This window comes from Lepisosteus platostomus, chromosome 3 (genome assembly GCF_059453375.1).
Source record: "Lepisosteus platostomus isolate fLepPlt1 chromosome 3, fLepPlt1.hap1, whole genome shotgun sequence".
Classification (NCBI taxonomy): Eukaryota; Metazoa; Chordata; class Actinopteri; order Semionotiformes; family Lepisosteidae; genus Lepisosteus; species Lepisosteus platostomus.
In genome coordinates, this window is record NC_142613.1 from 25,677,661 (window position 1) to 25,698,946 (window position 21,286).

Below are 21,286 nucleotides of genomic sequence, written 5' to 3' on the forward strand. Positions count from 1 at the left end.
ATCGAGCGTTACCTAATCGCTCAATTAGTTCATCTATACAGGGCATGGGGTATGCATCAAACCGCGAGATCTCATTTAACCTCTTGAAATTGTTGCAAAATCGAATAGTTCCATCCGGCTTGGGGATCAGAACTATCGGGCTAGCCCACTCACTATGGGATTCCTCGATTATTCCAGCATTTTCCCCACCTCTTCTTTAATCAATTTTCTTTTGGCTTCTGGTACTCGATACGGGGGTAGCCTTACCTTTTTCCCCCGATTCCGTGACAATCTTATGTTGTATAAGGTGGGTTCGACCAGGTGTCCGGGAAAAAACATCTTTGTTTTGGGTTAGGAATTCTTATAGTTCCTGTTTCTATGGGCCCCTGAGCAAGGCCCTTAACCCTAACTGCTCCAGGGGCGCCGTACAATGGCAGACCCTGCACTGACCCCAAGCCTCTCTCCCTGTCTCTGTGTCTGTGTCTCCATGGAGAAAAGCTGGGGTATGCGAAAAGACGCATTCCTAATGCAAGAAATTGTATAGGGCTAATAAAGAAACCTTATTATTATTACATTATTCTGTGCCAGAGCCAGGTCTCCCACGGCTACCGCACCCGTTTCTTCTTCCAGAGGGTCTGGGGAAAAGTGGGTGAGCAGAACTTCGGAACCCTGCCATTTTTTCAGCAAATTGACATGGTAGATTTGATGCTGCCGTCTTCTGTCATGTTGCTTGACCTTATAGTTGACTGGCCCCACCTTTTCCACCACTTCATAAGGCCCCTGCCAGGATGCCAAGAATTTACACACTGGGGTTGGAACTCGAACCAGTACTCTGTCCCCAATCTGAAATTCCCTCGCAACTGCTCCCCTATTATAAATTTGTTGTTGTTGAGCCTGGGCTTTCTCCAGGTTTTCTTTCACTATGGGAACAATAACATTTATTCTTTCTCTCATCTGTTCCACATGCTCAATGATAGTTTGTAAAGGGGAAGGTTGATGTTCCCACGATTCTTTGACCACGTCCAATAGGCCTCGTGGTTTCCGAGAGTATAATAATTCAAATGGGGAAAATCCAGTCGAAGCCTGCGGTACTTCTCGAACCGCAAACATGAGATACGGAAGCAGCTGATCCCAATTTTTCCCATCCTTTTGCATCGTCTTCCTAAGCATGCTTTTCAGGGTCTTATTAAAACGTTCTACTAGACCATCGGTTTGAGGGTGATAAACAGAGGTTCGGATCTGCTGTATACCCAGTAGCTTAAATAAGTCTCACATGACTTTAGACATAAAAGGTGTTCCTTTATCAGTTAGGATCTCTTTAGGAATTCCGACTCGAGCGAGCAGTTGTACTTGCTCTCTAGCTATGTTTTTGGCGGTGGCAGCTCTCAACGGAATGGCTTCGGGGTACCTGGTAGCACAGTCCACTATTACTAAAATATACTGGTGACCCTTGGTGGTTCTGATCAGGGGCCCCACCAAATCCATCCCAATCCGTTCGAAGGGGGTTTCAATAATTGGGAGGGGAATCAAAGGGTTTCTATAATAAGGTTGTGGCGCACTTTTCTGACACTCGGGGCATTCCCGACAGTACTTCTCAATGGCCTTATAGATCCCTGGCCAAAAGAACCTAGAGAGGAGTCTCTCGCATGTCTTCTTTACCCCCAGGTGTCCGCCCAGAAGGTGGCTATGGGCCAAGTTGAGGAGCTTCATCTGGTAGGCCCGGGGAATAAGGAGTTGTTCCACTTCTTCCTGTCTCTTCTGCTGCACCTGATAGAGGAGTTTATTCTTTGTCATAAAATATGGGTAACTCACTGTATTAGGATCAGTACACCACTTCCCATCAATTTTCCTGACATGCCCCCACACATGTCTCAAGTTCCCATCTTCTAGTTGGGCCGTCCCAAACTTACCATGACGTTCTGGGGGTTCCCAGTTCGGTAGATCCATATTTTCAAACTCAACTCCAAGTTCAGTTCCGCCTTCTTGTGGGTCCGTCTCATCAGGGTCGTCGGTAGGGGCGTCACCACGGTCTTCCGGGCAGGGGATTGGTCTTAGCCTAGCTGTTTGGAACGTGTTCCAAATCTGGAGGAAATGGGGACAGTCTCGTCCCAGTACAACAGGGTATGGCAACTGCTCAACCACTCCTACCTTTGAACGGTAGGTCCCCTGTTCTGTAGAGATGCTCAATTCGACCGTCGGATAGACCTTGGTGTCCCCGTGAATACAAGTAATAGGTATTCCCTCTGTTCTCGGAATCTCTAGTTCTCCCGGAAGTATTGTAGGGGTCACCAGGGTCACAGCACTAACAGAGTCCAACAAGGCCTCGATGGGTTCTCCCCCTATCTCAATTTTCGTAAGATGGGGATCCTCGCAGGTCGGGACCCGTGCTGTAAGGTAGTTACATTTGGCTTCACCTCTGGGGTCTACCTGCATGGGTTCGGACAGGCCGGGGCAATAGCTGGCTAAATGCCCTTCTTCCTGACAATTAAAACATCGCCGGGTTTCCTTCCATGGCCGGGGCCTTGAGTCAGACCTCCCCCAAAGGGTTTTTTTTAATTGTATAGGTTTCTGATAATCACTATACTTTATTGGCCGATACTTTATTTCGGTTTCCAGACTCTTGGGACTTCTTCTCCTCTCCTTTCGAAAGTCCCCTTTTCCCTCCCTAATCAGGGCCTCTGTGGCATGGTGTCTGTCCACCAAGTCCACGGCTTGATCTAGTGTCTGGGGATCCCCTTCACTTACTTTCCTTTTCAGGTGAACAGGCAGACTCTTCACAAAGTGATCCAACACCACCCTTTCTACCACCTGTCCTGGGTTTAATTCTTCTGGCTGGAGCCATTTCTTTGCCAGATGTACCAGGTCAAACATCTGAGACCTCGTAGGCTTTTTCATCTGGTAGCTCCAATTGTGGAACCGGACTGCTCGTATCGCCATGGTTACCCCTAGTCTTGCCAATATCTCCTTTTTCAGAGTCTCATAATTCTCTGCATCTTCCTCTTTTAAATCATAATATGCCTTTTGGGCTTCTCCAATTAAATAAGGGGCTACTCTCCCAGCCCATTGCTCTTTGGGCCATGCATTTCGAGATGCAGTTCTTTCAAAGGTGGTTAAATATGCTTCCACATCATCAAGCTCAGTCATCTTTTGTAGCGTAATTTGTTCCGCCTGAGCGGTGCCTCTCCCTGCTACCGGGGCCTGCCGGAGTTCTTCCCCTAATCTGTGCAATTCTGCGCGTACTAATTTTTGCTCCTCTATAACCCGTTCGTTAGTTTCGCTTTGGATTTGGTTCGCCTCCAGTTGCGCTTCGATAGCTTCTCGTTGTCCTTTTAATGCCTGGAATTGGGCAAGGGTGGCCTGGGACAACTGCTGTATTAATTGTTCCATAGCGTTTCTTCACACGCGCAAAGCGAAACCCGCACACACACACACAAAAAAAAAAACTTGCTCTCTTTGATTCTCAAACCCGAGCGGGAGCTGCTCGCATCCTCCACCAATTGTGGTGTCTCCGGGGGAAAGTTTATGTAAATGAAAGTAGTACTCACACCACACTCTTCTTTCCTGAGTTTCGTGGCGTTTCGTCCTCCAACTATCTTCCAAATACAGTCCGCAATCCGTTCCCTTAATCCTGATCCGATCTGAGTTCCAAAAGTCCGTAATAAAGCCAGTCCGCGATGTATCCTTATTCCGTGTCCGTAATCCAAAACCGTAAACCTTTTCTCCTTTCGGTAGTCCGTTATTCTTTAGCCCGATCTTAACATGCACCTCTTTCCTCTCTTTTCCTCCAAACCACATTCACCTTATCGGCTTCCGCGCTGTTCACTGCCTCCGGGCCACTTATATTTCGGTTCCTGATGCGGCTCAGCTGTGTCTCATTGTTTCTTAGAGTAGACCCTTTCCATTTACTGGTCAGCTGATTCTTTTTGGCCGCCATTTTGCTAAGGTCCATCTCTAGTATTTTCAGTGTTTCGTTCCGGAAATACCGGTTAGAGGTGACCCTTCCCCGGGTCCTCTTACAATGTTTATCTCTGCCCCAGCAAAAAGACAAAAAGGCTAAGACCTATAAGGACTGGAAAATTACTGTCTTGCCTGTCTTTGTATTACTAACCAACCATAATGAAGTAAACAAGTTGAGGTGTTGCATCAACTAAGTGTAAAATAAGGGACCTTTTCCTATTTTACTTTAGAAATCAGCTCGCACTTGCTGCACAGACTAGTGGTTGCTGTCTTTCCCTATTGCGCAATATGAATAAATACCTTACTGAGTGAATGGGAACACCTTTCTGGCTCTTCTTTGATAAAGATTCCATGACAAGTTTGGCGATGAGGATGGGTCACAAACCTGATTGCGGACGGCTATTGGAACTCCATCCGGACCCGGACAATTTTTGTGAATTGGACGAAGCTCTGGGAATAAATACTTATCCTTTTGGAGAAGAGTCTGGAGAAATCCGCGGCCGTCTGACATCAGTAAGTGATCCTTTAAAAGAACTAATACTGTAGTTTGAAAAGCGAGCCACAGGGGTGTCCTCTTCGATAAGTCAGGGACTTATAACGGGTCTGGGACCCGGCGAGTCTGGGACTCGTGAAATGAACATATCTTAACAAAAACGTGTGGTTTTTGCTCTGCGGATTAGTTAATTTGATAGTGTTCCAGAGAACGACAGCTTTTGTCCACGGCGGGTTGAACAGCCTAAGGAGAAGTTGCAGGACAGGGAAAGAAAGTAGATTGGAAATGTTTTGAGCTGTGGAGAAATGAGGCGCAGGCTAGGGGGGGGGGGGGAAGAAGCACATAAGAAAAAGATGACCAAGCTCTGGGTCTTCAGTTTCCTATGATAGAATGTCCAAACCCCCAGGGCAGTAACCCTGTTTTAGTTTTTTGTCCATGGAAATGAGCAGAACTGGCAGTCGTAATCTGCAAACTACTAAACCCCAAGACAAACAGGCGAAAATATACCACCGCTTTGTGGCATCTAGTCACTCAATGTAAGCCCACGAGCAGTCAAGTAGAGACTGTTTTTTTTTCAAAAAGACCTTGAAGCTTGACTACGGCGATGTGCACGATACGTTCAACCCAGACGTGGTGTATGACGCTGCCATCGGCAGTGGCTATCAGAACCAGCTAAATGGCATTTGCCAGAGAAAAGAAGCAAAGTATCCCCCTAAAACGGACTGGTTCACCTTGAGACAAACCAAGCAAAAGCCTGGAGAAACATGTAATGATTTCTTGGAGAGACTGAACCTCCTCTTCAGTAACCTTAGTGGCCTGTCCCCACCTGCCCCTAACTACAACAGCTCAGTATACGAAACTCAACTTACCCGTCTTTTCGTGGGTGGCCTGCTCCCCGAAATAGGGAGCATGGTAAAAAAAAAATCATGCATTGGCTGGGACACCGCCCGGTTGACCGAGGTGTGCAGCCATGCTTATCATGCTGAGAGACAATTAGCATCAAAGAACGAGAGAAAGGCACAAAAAGACAGCCATCAGCTACACTAGCTCCAGATGGCCCAGCTCCAGTTATATCAATCAAGAAGAGGAAGGGGCCGGGGTAGAGGATACCGAAGAAGAGGGAGAGACCCAGGAGAAGGAGACCGTGGTGCGTGTTTTCACTGTGGAAAAACGGGACATTGGGTAAGAGAATGCCCCAACAAGGAGGGGAGAGAGGAAGATGATGGGGCTGGGACTCGGGCACCCCCGGCTGGAGTAACAGTCAGCACACCATGGCAACGGGAAAAGAAAGATTGACAGTCCCCGCCAGGAGAGGTAGGGCCTGAGGGCACCGGTTTCATACTGCCTGCCGTCTCCTCCCCTTCCCAGCTGCCCAAAGTTACTTTGCACATTAATGGTGATCCCTATGACTTTTTAGTTGACACTGGGCAACCCATTACGTGCACCGTTTCAAGCTCTCATCAAAAATCTACCCTAAAAAGAGGAGTAACTGGCACCCCAGCAAAAGCCCATTTCACCACACCATTCACTGTGGAATGCCAGAAGCATGGGTTTGGGCCTACCAACCACTCATTCTTACTCTCAAGAGAATGCCCTGTTAATCTGTGTGGCAGAGATTTGCTCTGTAAAATGGGCCTCATCATTGTCTGTTCAGAACAGGGACTCGAGCTAACCTGCAATGAAGACTGCTTGCCTTGAACCATGGTTGTCCAACACTCCAACACGGTCCCGGACTATTACTACAGCTGGAACCCATTAGGAAAGGATGTGGGTCAGGTTTCCCAAACGATTCTGAAAGATGCAGCCAGGCTGTGGTCTGGCCAAGACGATTTTCAAGATATTGATAAGTTGCATTGTACGGCCTTGGTTAGTGTCGAGGGCCCGGATGAAGGGTTAGAGGAAGTCTGGTTTAGAGATGGACAGTGCAGCGATAGACTAAAAGGGAATGGTTATCTGGTCTCAAGGGATTTTGTTGTCCTTGCCGTGACTCTGACTTCCGAGCAGCAGTCTCTGTATCTGGTAGGGATGCACCCGCACGTGTCTGCGGGCTTCCGCTGGCAAGATGTGGGTGTCTTTGTCAGTGTGTTACTAGCCAAGCATGGACAGCCCCAGATGCTGAGGCATTGGGCGTAACTCTGCTCTCCAGGCCAGCTGGCATCCCTGCTCACCTGTTTTTAACACCTGGAGGACAGTGCACCTGACTGCCTCTGATGACAGGATGGGCCGATTGTTTGCCTCACTCCCAGATGACACTTCACACCCTGCACTGGAGGGAGTCCCGCATTTCCTCTGGGCTGCACACAAATACGACGTGGGCCTGATAAAGGGTGTCGTCCCCCTAGAGGTCATACCAAAATCTACCTTTAGGCCCTGCAGGCCGCTGTATCCGTTGAGACCTGATGCTGAGGCTGGAATGGAACCTGTTGTGGACAAGTTGGTTGCTGAAACGATTCTCATCCCCTGCCCAACATCTCCATGTAACACTGCAGTTTTTCCTGTGCAAAAGGCCGAAGGGGAATCTTTGTGTCCAGTCTAGGACCTGCGGGCAGTAAATGCCACCATACATGTTTGGACTCCAGTGGTCCCCAACCCCACCACCATTCTGTTTTTTATCCCCAGGGACTCAAAGTTTTTTTCATCGTTCCGGTTCATCCTGAGTCTTAGTTTTGGTTTGTTTTTACTTTTAAAGGGAAAAAGTACACATGAACTCGGATGCCCCAGGGCTATACCGAGGCACCTACTGTTTTTTCCTCAACACTGCAAGAGTGTCTCTCAGGGTTCTCTTTTAAGCATGGTAGCACCCTTGTCCAATATGTGGAGGACCTGTTGGTTTAGTGAGGAAGCCTGCACTCTAGACACCAGAGATCTCTTAATTGTTTTAGCTGAAACCGGTAAAACGGACTTAATTTCTAAACTTCAGCACGTTAAAGAATGTGTGCATTAATTAGGCCACGACATCTCCACCAAATCTTGTTCAATTGGCACTGAACGAGTGGCAGCCATCCAAAAGATTCGAAAGCTCCGAACAAAAAAGGAGATGATGTCTTTCCTTGGTTGTATGGGATACTGCAGATCCTGGATTCCTGGCTACAGTATGTCCGACTGGCACAGCCCCTGTCTGACATGACTCATGCTCCAGGTCTAACCATGAATGACCGCTTGACTTGGACTCCCAACAGAGAAAAAGCTTTCGTCGACCTTAAAACAGTCCTGATGTCAGCCCCCGCTTTGGGCCTTCCTGACATGACTAAGGGTTTCACGCTGACTGTTGATGAGAAAGACGGGTTCTACAGTGCTATGCTTCTCCAGGCCCACGGCAATCATTTTGAGCCTGTGGCCTATTACTCTCAGCGCCTCACTTCTGTTGCCCACGGCCTGCCAGCCTGCCTTTGTGCTGTTGCAGTAGCAGCTGCAGCCGTTATGGCCTCTGCTTCCCTGGTGTGCTACCGCCCTCTTACGATCCTTGTACCTCATCCGGTGGCCTCCATCCTTCTCCAGAGTAAAACCTCGCACTTTTCTCCCTCGTCCACCCTCCTTTACCACCCCATCCTTCTGTCCCTTCCTCACGTCACTATTGAACGGTGTACGGTGCGGAATCCAGCCACCCTATTGCCCACGGAGGATGAGGGGGAGCCACATGATTGCCTGGTGGCCATCACCTCTCAGGTAACCCCCAGACAGAATCCCTTGCTCCCACATCAGAAATGGGTAAGTGGAAAACAGCTGGATGTTCTTTCTCCAACGGGGTGTGGCTGGAGCCCACAGGTAAACCCTGCTTACCCCGCCATTTTTTTTCTTCCCTACATTGGCAAGGACCATGTGTCAAAAGGAGGGATGGTGAGTATGGTAAGTACGCAGTGGGATACAAGGGGGTTCATGACCTTTGCCGAAAAATTCCGGTAGGCCTTTCAAACCCTCTGGATATGCACACAGACCTCACGCAACTTGATGAGTGTCTTGTGGTATACTGCTGGAAAATGTCTAAACTTGTCAGTAATATTCACAAACAGGTTAAAGCCGCCCTACCTACAGTACACCAGACCAAGACTACTGCCACGCTCTCCAGCCAGGAGATTGGATCCTGGTGAAAGACTTCAGGAGGAAAAAGTGGTGTTCGCCCAGATGGAGAGGCCCATACCAGGTGCTACTGAACTGTATAATAACTGTACTGTGGAATAACTGTAGCCCATTCTTCTATATAAAACAGCTTTAACTTGATGATGTACAGTATAAGGACTGTGAATCAGAGTCTCCCTCTTGTAAGGCTTATGATAAATTTACTAATTTAAGTAATTATCTCCCAGTAGCAACATTCAGCATAATAAATTAAAGTAGAAAAACCTGTTGATAATTTCAGACAATTAATTAGTCTAGTTACAACAACTAACAATCCACAAGTGGATTTATGACAGATTAAAGATTGATATTAGTGCTTTGTTCAGCTTTTCCATTGCTTTATACAGTGGCTTGGTCAAAACTTGACAGTTAACAACAGTATCTAGGGGGCGAAGCTATTTGCAGGTCATTAGCAGTTTTCTCACTTTCGTGCTTTATATTGCACTTAAAACAGAAAGCATGAACTCTTGCAGGTTTAACTTCTTCTCAGAGTGAAGCAAGCTTATAACTGCCATAGGAGAAAACTAGTTATACCAGTCATTTGACAAGCAGAGAATAATCCAGCTGCTATATCACCCTGCAACTCACAACTAGCAATCCACTTAAGCTAAGATGGTGTGAGTCTGACTGGTACCTGGATGGGAAATCACTGCCCTCATAGAATCACACTGAAGCACACAACACATAGAGAGTGTCTTATGTGACCTTTTATTTTATATAGTGCTTTTGAGAGTGGCTTCTCAAAGCGCTTTGCAGTAAGCCAAGTAAGAAAGGTAAGAAAAACAATTACAGAATTACAATACGGGTATGGAATACAGTAGGAAAACAGAAAGCAGTATTATATATACATATTACAGTATATATCATTCTAAATAATTTTTCCTCATTTAGTTCACTTTGCCAATTTTTAGATGAGCCTGCTCAACATGGGTGAACATGTTAGGTCACTACTTTTGTGCAGGGAAAGATGAGATAACATTCAATTTAATTTAACTAAGTAACAAACATCACTGCCAGGCAGCACAGGGACATGTGACATAAATACAAGTAAAGCTGCACAGTAAAGCAGTGGGTTGTTTAGGAATTGGAGTTCCTACGCTAATGCAGCATCAGAGCAATCTGTCTATTTCAATGCCCTAGTAGGAGAAGTGAACTTAATTTACCTTAATTTTATATATAAATGTAAACTAAAACATTGTTCAATATATTGCAATTTACACCTTACACCTTATTACACCTTGAAAAACATCGCACAGCTGTAAACAACTGCAGAATATGACCACAGACACATCAAACGCAAAGACTGTTTTGGATAAAATGCTAAAATGTTTTTAAAAATGCCATTCAGATGAAGGATATGAATATGGTATAAAAAAAAGAAACAGCAATAGAGGATTTTGATTTTGAACCTATGTTTGCACCTCAACAATCCATTCATGCTCAAAAGAAGAAAATATTCTATTACATTATGTTCTATTATGAGTCATGAAGTTATGAGTCATTCTTATGGCTCACATTTAGCACTCAGTACTGATAATGCTGCTGACATGGATGGAGAAGAAATATATGATGAATTGATAGCTTTATCTGAGCTAATAAGTCCTAAAACACCTTCTGTAAAAGTGTTAAATGTGTTAAACAAAGAAATGTTTTTTCACCCAAGTGTTACTATTGCATTACACATGGTTAACACGACCAGTTTCATTAGTTTCTGGTAAGCAGTTTCTCTTATAAAAACGTATAAAAATTATTTGAGATCTACCATTTCCCCAAAATCTTTTATCAGGACTAGCTTTAATACCAATTAAAGTACCACAGCAAAAAAAAAATGATTTAACCAAAACATTAAAAGCCTACACCCTACACAAATATAAAAAGTAGAAAAATTCAGTTCATATGAAAAAAACTTATTTTAATTTTTGAGAAATTGGGTGTACTGGAAGACATTTAACGTTTTTCTTCATTACAGTATATACTGTAAATAGTTTAACCCAAAATGTCTATAATAGTGATTTTGTTCAAATTAAATAAATACACTAATAGGAAATTGTTTTATTTCACCAACTATACATTTCCTTTGTTTTTATTTCATGAATAGAATGTTGCCATGCATTCTGAGTGGCTGCATCTGTACACAAAACAGTAGTATTGCTCTTTTCTTTATGTTGGATCAGCAGTAGGTATTGTTTGGAGTATTATTCTTTTACAGAATTCCATGTGCATAGAGTGCATGAGTTTCTATGGGGTTTTTCTTCCATTTTATGCAATCCTTGTCTGTTAGTGGACCCCACACTTCACTGCCATATAGGGCAATGGGTTGGATTACACTTTCAAATATTTGTAGCAAGGTTTTCATGAAGGCGTTGATGTTGTGGTACCTACTTCTTATTGTGTGAAAGCCCTGCATGCCTTCTCCTTTAGTGTGTTCACTGCCAGGTCAAAACTCCCAAATAAACTGATTCTCAGTGCAAGGTACTATATGTGTAGGTATGTGTAGTTGGCTATGGGTTCTAATGTTTTGTTGTTCAGTGAAGAGGTACAGTACTTGTTTTCCTGAAATCCATCTTTCTTCTTGAAAATCATGACTCTGATTTTCATCTATACTTTTGTTTGTTATATACATCTTTATCAAGTTGGTAAGGAGAAGAACGGGTAGATGTTTCACAAGTAGGAACCAAAGCAAAAGGAAACAGCAAAAGATACTACCTCACTTAACTCCCACTTTTAAATTGTATTGTTATTTTTCCAGCTATCACTATTCATCTTATACACCTTTGATATTTTGTACAATAACACTGCTGTGTTATATACTGTATATATATTGTGTCGAGCACACTGTCACAAGGAAATAAGCATTGTCACAAGGAAAAGGCATTCTTAAACAATAATTGCTAAAAGAGTAGTTTCTTTACTATATGTGACTTCAATTAATGTACAGTATGGTACCATTTGCAATTTGTCATGCCCAGGCCAGGACTGACATGTCCTGCTGTTGCCCCTGACAACAGCAACATTCCCACAAGCTCTCAACCTTTCATTAATACTAGATCAGGATGTTTTTCATTCAAGTCTTCAATTTTAGTTCCCAATCCATTTCCTAATCATGTTAATTAGTTCATTTATTTAAGTCAGATCAGACCTATGAATCGTTGCTCTGTCATTAGAGATTCATTCTGTGATTCTAGAATCTCCTTTCTCTTACTCAACTAAAATATATTCTTGTCCTCATTTCCATTTAGGTTTTTTTCCTTTTCTTTCTAGTTCAGTTTCCATGTCAGTGGGAGTATTTTTTTCCTTTATTATTTTTCTATCACAGCCTTTTATTTTCTTTTTTTTTCGGCTGGAAGGCATGTGCTGTTCTTTTTTTTTTAATCAACCTCCTAAAATCTGCCTGCAATCTAACTTGCTTCTAGTCCAATGCTGTCTACTTAATAACATCTAAAAAATGTCTGGACTTTGAAAGCTTCTCCTGCAGCAGAGCTGTTTCCAACTTCATGCAGCATTACACAATACAAATTAGTCAATGAAGATCTAAGAAAGAAGAGAACGGGAACTGTGAAAAACGTCACTAGAAAGTCCAAAATGCTTAATTTTGGACTTTCTAGTGACATCCAAAAATGCTTAATTTTGGACTAAGCAGGTGTGAGCCTGGTCAGTACCTGGATGGGAGACCTCCTGGGAAGGTTGCTGCTGGAAGAGGTGTTAGTGGGGCCAGCAGGGGGCATTCACCCTGCGGTCCAAGTGGGTCCTAATGCCCCAGTATAGTGACGGGGACACTATACTGGAAACAGGCGCCGTCCTTCGGATGAGACGTAAAACTGAGTTCCTGACTCTCTGTGGTCATTAAAAATCCCAGGGCGTTTCTCGTAAAGAGTAGGGGTGTAACCCCGGCGTCCAGGCCAAATTTCCCATTGGCCCTTACCAATCATGGCCTCCTTATAATCCCCATCTATGAATTGGTTTCATTACTCTGCTCTCCTCCCCACTGATAGCTGATGTGTGGTGAGCGTTCTGGCGCACTATGGCTGCCGTCACATCATCCAGGTGGATGCTGCACATTGGTGGTGGTGGAGGGGAGTCCCCATTACCTGTAAAGTGCTTTGAGTGGAGTGTCCAGAAAAGCGCTATATAAATGTAAGCAATTATTATTATTATTATTATTTGTCACGCCCCACACTCTTACTCGGAAACGCCGTTCTGTTCCTGTCACATTCCACACTCTCCCTCGCAAACGACGTTACATTCCCGGAACCTTTGCTTCCCAATCTCATTACTGATTGAACCCATCACATTCTCACATGCATCAGATTCCTTAAATTCTCACTCCCTAAACAATCATCCAATCACACCCCTTTCCTTTCAGTATTTAAACCCCCTTCGCACACCTTCCCACGCTCACTATTGAGAAGCCTTTCATAGTATTCTCCAGTGTGCGTTTCCAAACCTTTCGACTGATCTCCTGTTACGAATCTTCTGCTTCCGCCTCTTGACCTCGCCTTCTGGATTTTGTCTTTTGAATTGTTTTTGAATATCTCTCGTTACCGGACCCTCTGCCTCCCTTATCGACCCAGCATTTGGATTTTGTCTTTTGGATTGTCCCTTTGCTACTCTGCGTCCTGTGGGATTCCGGTCACGCATAAGGATCCTCCTATTCCACGTATAGGTTCCGTGACAGAATAGTGAGCCATATTAAAATGGATCCAGCGGAGACAACTTTCTATTCTCCTCGAACACTCCCGGAACCTGGACCTGCTAACTACGGCAGTCCAGCAACTAAGTCCCAAGCATTCCAGCCAGACTGTGACGAACTGGTCAGTGAAGTCAGCCACATCCTCGCTTTCTTTCTGCTGACAAGCAGATATCTTTTTCCAATATGTTTTTGGTGGGTAATTTCGTTTAAGCCATCTCCAAACCCATTCCTATCATCCTTCCCTGCTGTTATCCTCACACAATTGCCCAAGTTCTCCGACGCTTTTTCCCTGTCCTTTGGAGGATCATAGTCAGGGGAGTGATACCATAAGTATTTTTTAACTCCTGGAGCGCACTCCAGGTTTGCTGCATTCCTAATTTTGGGTGCGGTACTTCTTTAGCCCACCGGTCAATATCTTCCGGTTTTGGATTTGATCGTATAGGGGGGGGGTCAGGGAAGAGGAACCCCCCGACCGGGTGTGGGACGGAGTTCAAGTAGCGCCGTCATCAGCAGCTGCGGCCCCTACTACATCAAGTCCTTTCCCACTTCGGGTGAGAGTACAGATCTGCGGGCACCCTCCCTCTAGCAGGGGAGACTCTGATCCGTCTTTGTCACACTCATACCAAGTGTCATCCCAATCAGACCCCCCGTCTCCACATGGCCAATGTAGAAATTGATCCCAATCATTTTCGTTACCTGCCTGTCTGTTCCCCTGTGGGAGAGCAGGATATAATTTAGCGGACGGCTATAACACATTAACCAGTGCAGTGTGATCAGGAACTCATTCTTCCTTCAGTCTCTGATTCTCCTGCACTGCCTCCTTTAGCTTTTCTTCTAGTTCCTCTTTTGCATCGAGTAATTTATCTTTCCTTTCATTTAATGCTTTTATTTTTTCTGTAAACTCCTTTTCTTTTTTATCCCATTCTGATTTTTCTTTCCCGCTTATCTGCCACCGCAGGTGCTAGCCAAGCACCAGGGCTGCAGCTACATCCTTGTGCTTATACTCATACGCTTTTCCCTTCTTCACATCTTATATCTTTCTTCAATAATAACCCACCAGATGATGCCTACCTCCATGCTCCTGTGCCAGCACAGCAGTTCACAACCTATTTCTTTTACTTACATACAGGTTACATACAGATGATCCGTCTAAGGGAATCCAGCCCAGGGCCAATGCCTGCAAGAAAGCTTGTTTCAAAACATTAAAAACGGTTCCTGCTGCAGGGGTCAAAGCAATTTTGTCTTTAGACTGCACTAACCCCCTAAAGCCGGTTCGTCACCAGGCAAACTCGTTCTGAGAAGGAATTAACCCTGGCTTTATCATGTAGTTGGTTTTATACCCTTTTTCCGTCAGAAGATCTAATACTTGGAGTAGCCCGGCCTTATGGATTCCCTTATTAGGTAAAACAATCACAATATCACATAGCTTCTGTTGATTTCTCAAACATTCCTCAAAAATAATACCATTCTCTGTTTATTTTTATCCCATTGTTCATACACTTTTCTACATTCCTTTTCAGAATAAATTCTGTCTGACAGTCCATATTTCTTTTTATGTTTCACTTTGCATTCATCTAATTTCTTTTTTTTCTATGACAACCAGTCAGACACCTCCACTAATTTTTCTTCACACCAAACCACTTTCTCTTCTCCCATGCGCACAGCGGAATCCCCCAGTCGAGACAAACTGACAAACTATCACAATTCGGGAATGTGGACCAGGTTCCAAATCCTGGCTTTAATAACACACTTGAATCGAGTTACCACCCTCGGCTCTTCTGCAACTACAGTTCGAGTTACTATCCTCAGCCAGGATACAACATCTGGATTTTTTCGTGTACCAGGATACAACACCCGATTTTACCGCACAGGCAGGGCGAGATGCAATTCCTTCAGCAATCCCTCTTTTTCTACCCCACCTTCACAAAACAGACGTCTACAGACACATACACCATAAACTCATTTCATTTTTTTGTACTCGCTTCAGAAAAACCCTCGACAGCAACATGGAGAGGATAAGGGACCTTTTAGAAAAGAGGAGTCCTGACTTCTTTTTAGAACCGGCCACCTAGCTTTTCCTCTCCACCTCTCTGTAAGAGTTCCCTCACCTGGGAGAACCCTGCTCAGCAGCGCCAAAATTGTTGTGTTAAATAACAGAGTTCAGGTGTCTGTGAAGCAAAAGTCTCTTTATTACATATGCATATGGAAGTCCGGCTTGCAACCACCAGACCTAAAAAATAAGTAGCTGAAGATGGTCCTTTATACCTTAAAACAAAAAGAGTTACTATGACACATTCTAAACAAATAATAAGACAGCAACACATGCCAATTAATTATATCTAACTTGCAGACTGGACAACAGTTGGTTCTTTTCATGTTCTGGGCATACAACCAGCTTACCAAATACATGCCCTTTATCTTACTGACCAAGGACAGGCAGCATCTTTATATATTTGAGCACAAAGCCAACTTCAAGACACTAGACTGCATAGTTTGCAAAAAAATTAAAAAACAAGAATTGATATTATTATCTCACTTCCCAGGTGGCTCTCTTATCTCTTCATATTCAAAACAGTTTTGTATATATGCAGTTAACAAACACAAGTAACAAAGATTCCTTCTCATTATTACAAAATACACATTAATCATCCTTGCAAATTGACACAGAGCTGTGCACTGCTAGGCAGGAAAAAGTCTGTCTCTCTACACACTGACACACACTGTCACGCACTGAGACACATTGAGACACGGGGCTGGATGTTGTTTACAGAGTGCAGGCAGCTCATATCCAGCTATCTCTGTACACACTGACACACATTGTCACACACTGATACACACTGATAGCTGATGTTGGTTTAGTCAGGAGGGGAGTGAGACCACTCCCTGTCCTTCGCTGCATGGTCCCAGTCTGGGAACAAGAAGTGGTCTATAAACCCCAGCAACATTAGAAAATACTTTTATCCGTCAAAACCATGGTGATTTTCAATTAGCTGTGGGTCTGTAGAATAGATTTGAGGTATTTGTAGAGAGGCACAAATTTTGGTTTAGTAGGGAGGGGAGTGAGACCACTCCCTGTCCATCACTGCACGGTCCCAGTCTGGGAACAGCAAGTGGTCTAATAAACCCCAGCAACATTGTTAAAGACACTTATCTGGGAAAATCATGCTCACTTACTATTAGTTGAGGGCCTGTAGAATAGATTTTAGTTACTTTTGGAGAGGCACAAATTTTTGTTTTGTCAGGAATTAGACTTTTTTCTGCAGTGCACAGCTCTGTTTCAATTTGCAAGGAGGAAGTGATACAGTATAAAAAGACCAAAAAGATTGCAAGAAAGCAAAAAAATAATGAAGAATGGGAATTTCCTTTTACCTGTGGGTCTCTTTATTACATTCCACCTAGCTTTGAGGATGTAAAAATTGTTGTTGTGCTATAAATGTGATTTCACCTGGTCCAGGATTTTTTTTCTGAAGCAGGGTTTAGGGGACATTTATTTAGAAAGGTGCTGCCAAGCTAGTGTTGCTTACTGTAGCTAGCATCACTCTACTCTCTTGTTGCAAATGCAAATCTGCATTAAATTTTGATCCAAATTAATAATGTTTCAAATTTATACATCAGGATTTCTGGAAAAAGTTACAGGTAAGCTAAATACACATTTTTATACTTGATTTCTGTCTTGTTTCAGTGGCAAATAGTGTTCTCTAATGTCTCCTTTAGTGTATTTAGTCTTCTCCTGTTCCAGCCCATAGCTCCTCAAAACACAAACATCTGAAAACAAGCCCGATACATTGCTTTTTCTGCAGGTGAATCATGCCCACCCAGTGGGCATTGATTCGTCGAATATACGTATATTCACGGCGAAAATACGGCTATACGTATATATACGTCGCCTCGACATATAATCAACGTCGAATTGCAACCGTAAAATCGATGACATTAATAAACGCATATATAACGTCGAAAATACATCTAACACAGTGCCTGAGGCTTTTTACTGTATGTATCGTGTGTGCCGCAACTAGGAGTATACGGCACTCTGCACAGTGTACGAAGTAAATTATTTTCGCAGTAATTAATTTATTATATTTACTATATTTATTATACACGTGTAAAATAATTACTGCGAAAATAATAGGTTTTTGGTTCTAACTGTTAGGACAATTAGACAGGGTTTGCAAATAGTGGACAAAAATCGTCTTAACTTCCATTGTAATATTTTTTTTTCTTGGAAATATAGAAGTTGTACATTTTAAAATGTATATTTGAATCAAAATGTGGTTTTGAGTTAGTGTGTTAATGTAATTAGTTTGTGTTTGTCATTACTATACTGTATATTGCCATGTTACCAGAATTTGTAGCTGAAGTTTAAGACTAGTTGTGTTTTTTATGATTATTGCCCATATGTTGATTGTTGATTGATTGTATACAATGTATAATTTGAAATACATATGTTTCAGGTGTGAATTTTCAGAATAAATTTCTAAACCTAATCATTGGCTTGGTTTACTTGTTTCTACACCTATAAAACCTATCTTTGATGTATAATAGACCTCTACCCATATACGTATAATAGACCTCTAAAGTTATCCGTATAATAGACCTCTAACCATATACGTATAATAGTCCTCTAAAGTTATCCGTATAATAGACCTCTAAAGTTATCCGGAACTCCAACCATATATGTATAATAGTCCTCTAAATTTATCCGTATAATAGAACTCCAACCATTTATGTATAATGAACGTCTAAACATAGACGTATAATTGACGTATAACTTTAGACGTATATTAGAATTTCATTCTAGACGAATTGCAGACCACATTTAGACGTCTAAGGTATGCGTTTAATAGACGTATATTATACGTCTTTTGCCCACTGGGCAACCTCATGCCACGTTGTACAAATGTGTAATAAGTGACCAATCCGCTCCCGTGAAAAATTGTTTCATATTACACGTGGAGCTGTTGTCATGGGTTGGTTGTTTTAGGTGAATTGCTGAACGGTGATGACTGAGAATTGACTTTGACAAACAGCATTTGACATACTTCTGTGAAATTAATGATACTGATATTTTCAAAAGTTTGTTGGATTGAAAATAGAGAGGAAGAGTCAATATTTACAATGAAAAAACAAGCTGGATTCGTGATTTGGATGCGGCTGGTGAGAAGACATATTTTGTGGAGTGAAAAAGGAAAGCAGAGAAAGGACGGCCCTTGTATGAGGCTACAATTATAAAGTGTCAGGTAAGAAATGATTAATAACATAAATTGTTAGTATTAGACAAATTATTTGTTAGTTAAATAACAAAAGGAAATATGACGACTCTGAGTTGTTTCAAAATAAAATGGCAGCAGGAACTAATTAAGGGGATTCATACAGAAACACTGAGAGACTGGATCCTTCAGTATGTTAACCCTGTAATGAGAAAGAGGAATTAATACAAACAAAACACTTAACAAAGATCTAATTTTCACATATGAAATCTTAATTACTGTTTTACTAATTGACAAATGGAACCGTTATTCACGTGTATGGGAGGACTAATTATAGCGCTCATAGACTGGGTAACGGTCAAGGTTCAAGAATGTTTATCTGAAAATGGAGGCACAGCAGAAGTGCCTCCATTGATAAAGGTTAACAGCATACTTATGTGGCATGTATGCAGTATGTACTTCATTATTTTTGGTGTTGCTCATTCAGAAAACATGCTCACTTAATCACTTTCTCTAATTTATTTGTTGTGATTCTATTCCACGACACTTTTGGCAGTTGAAAGATTCAGTGTCTCTGTATGAACCCCCTTAATTAGTTCCTTCTGTAGATCACTGGTAGTGTTGTCTGTGTGTGTGGAGTCTGCGTGCTCTTGCTGGGGCTCACTGGTACTGGTGTCTGTGTATGAAGTCTGCATATTCTTGCTGAGGGACAATTGGTACTTGTGTATGTTTGTCTGGAGTCTGCATGTTCTTGCTGTGGCACTGGTGTCTCTGTGTGTGGAGTCGTGATTCCTGGACCAGGTAAAGTCACATTTATAGCACAACAAAAATGTTTACATCCTCAAATCTACATGGAATGTGATAAAGAGACCCACAGGTAATAGGAAATTCCAGTTTTACATTAATTTTTTGCTTTCTTGCAATCTTTTTGGTGTTTTTATATCACTTCCTCTTTGCAAATTGACACAGAGAGACAATGTAACAGATTATAGCTAATCTAACAAATAAGAACGATTCTATAGCACCATCTAACTGAATTCGTTGTGAGGTGCTGAAAGAGTGGTGGGGGTGGGTGCTCCCTGATAGTAGGGCATTACAGTTGTCTAACCTGCTATATACAAGAGCATGTATTAATTTCTCTGTGTCTTGAGTGGAAACAAACTGCCTTAGTTTTGCAATATTTCTTAACTTTAGGAAGCATGTTTTAGATACTGTTTAACATGAGAGTTAAATGAGAGCCTTGTGTCTAATATGACACCTACTGTAGGTTACGTGCTGAGTCTTTGAGGCAAATTTTTAAATCCTCTGAGTTAAGTGCTGAAGTTATAGTAGTCCTATCAGTATTGTTGCCTCCAAATAACAGAACCTCAGTTTTATCAGAGTTCAGCAACAAAAAGTTTTCACACATCCAAATCTTTAATTTATTAAAGCATTTAACAAAAGTGATAATAGAAGAGTTATCGTTTGGTGTAAACGAAATGTATATTTGCGTGTCAGCAGCATATGAATGAAAGTTAATATTATGTTTTGGTATTATCCTACCTAGCGGCAGCATGTATAGAGAGAACAATATTGGTCCCAGCACTTGATCCCTGTGGTACCAAAAATTGAACCGGTGACATTGATGAAGCAGTACAATTATTAGATATTTGAACATAATGAAAACAATTACTTAAGTATGAAGTAAACCACTTAAGGACGGTTCCAGATAAGCCAACCTCAAACTCAAGCCTGTGTAACAGAACAGAATGGTCAACCACCTCAAAGGCAGCACTAAAATGTAGAAGCACAAGCACTGTTGCATCCCCCGCGTCAGTATCTAACAGAATATCATTTATGACTCGTTAATTAAGTTTCAGTGCTGGGCGGAAACCAGACTGAAATTTCTCAAGTATATTAGTAGTATAAAGCGATACCTTCCGTCCAACTTTTTTGACAGGTACCAATCCCCCCTTTTCAGCCAATGGGTGTCCGCTCTGGGTGGATGTCCCGCCCCCTTGCCACCCAATGGTGGGTTGTCATGGGTGCATGTCCTGCCCCCACAGGAGCCAATGGTGTGTCGTTAAGGGCCCCAGCCTCCTCATCCCTCGATTTATGTGTGTGAAAGCATGTATTGGTTTGGAAGGGGACCATGTCTTTCGCGGGGTTGAGTACGCTCTATTATAAACCTAGGGAATCGGGGAGTTACGGCAGCGTGGGGAGTCTGGTGAGGGCCGCGAGATCCCGAGGTGTGAGCGGCGCCAGCGTTGGCTGAGTGGTTGTCCGGCCAGGCGGCTTATACGCTGCACAAGCCGTGTGTCAAAAACATCATGGGTTGTAAGCACACACACACTGACTGCGTAAAGTCTCACGGAAAGAACTCGCAGGACAAACAGCATGTGAAATGTGAACCACTTTATTTCATCAATAGGTTTTCAAACACAGAAACATCGTAGAACACACTTTTCACAAATGTTACAGACTCCTGTTTGCAAGCATGTGAAATGTGAACCACGTTATTTCATCAGTAGGTTTTCAAACACAGAAACATTACAGTACACACTTTTCACAAATGTTACAGACTCCTGTTTGCAAGCATGTGAAATGTGAACCACTTTATTTCAACAGTAGGTTTTCAAACACAGAAACATCGCAGTACACACACGTTACCGGCTCCTGTTTGCAATCAACAATTAAATGTTGGTGCGAACAATTAGTTCGGTGCACGTAACTACCACCCCAACATTGCTGAGAAACTTTGAGGCATCTGAAAAAGCATTCATAATCCCCTTCCGCTCCCCATGTCTAAAACCATGCAAACCGCACTGGGCGAGCCGATCTAACAGAGCAAAAAATTTGCCT

General features: G+C 42.8%; 1 pseudogene; it reads left to right on the forward strand.

Moving 5' to 3' along the window:
- Positions 1 to 4,302: 4,302 nt before the first annotated feature.
- On the forward strand, positions 4,303 to 5,956 carry LOC148674699 (uncharacterized; annotated as a pseudogene).
- The last annotated feature ends 15,330 nt before the right edge of the window (positions 5,957 to 21,286 follow it).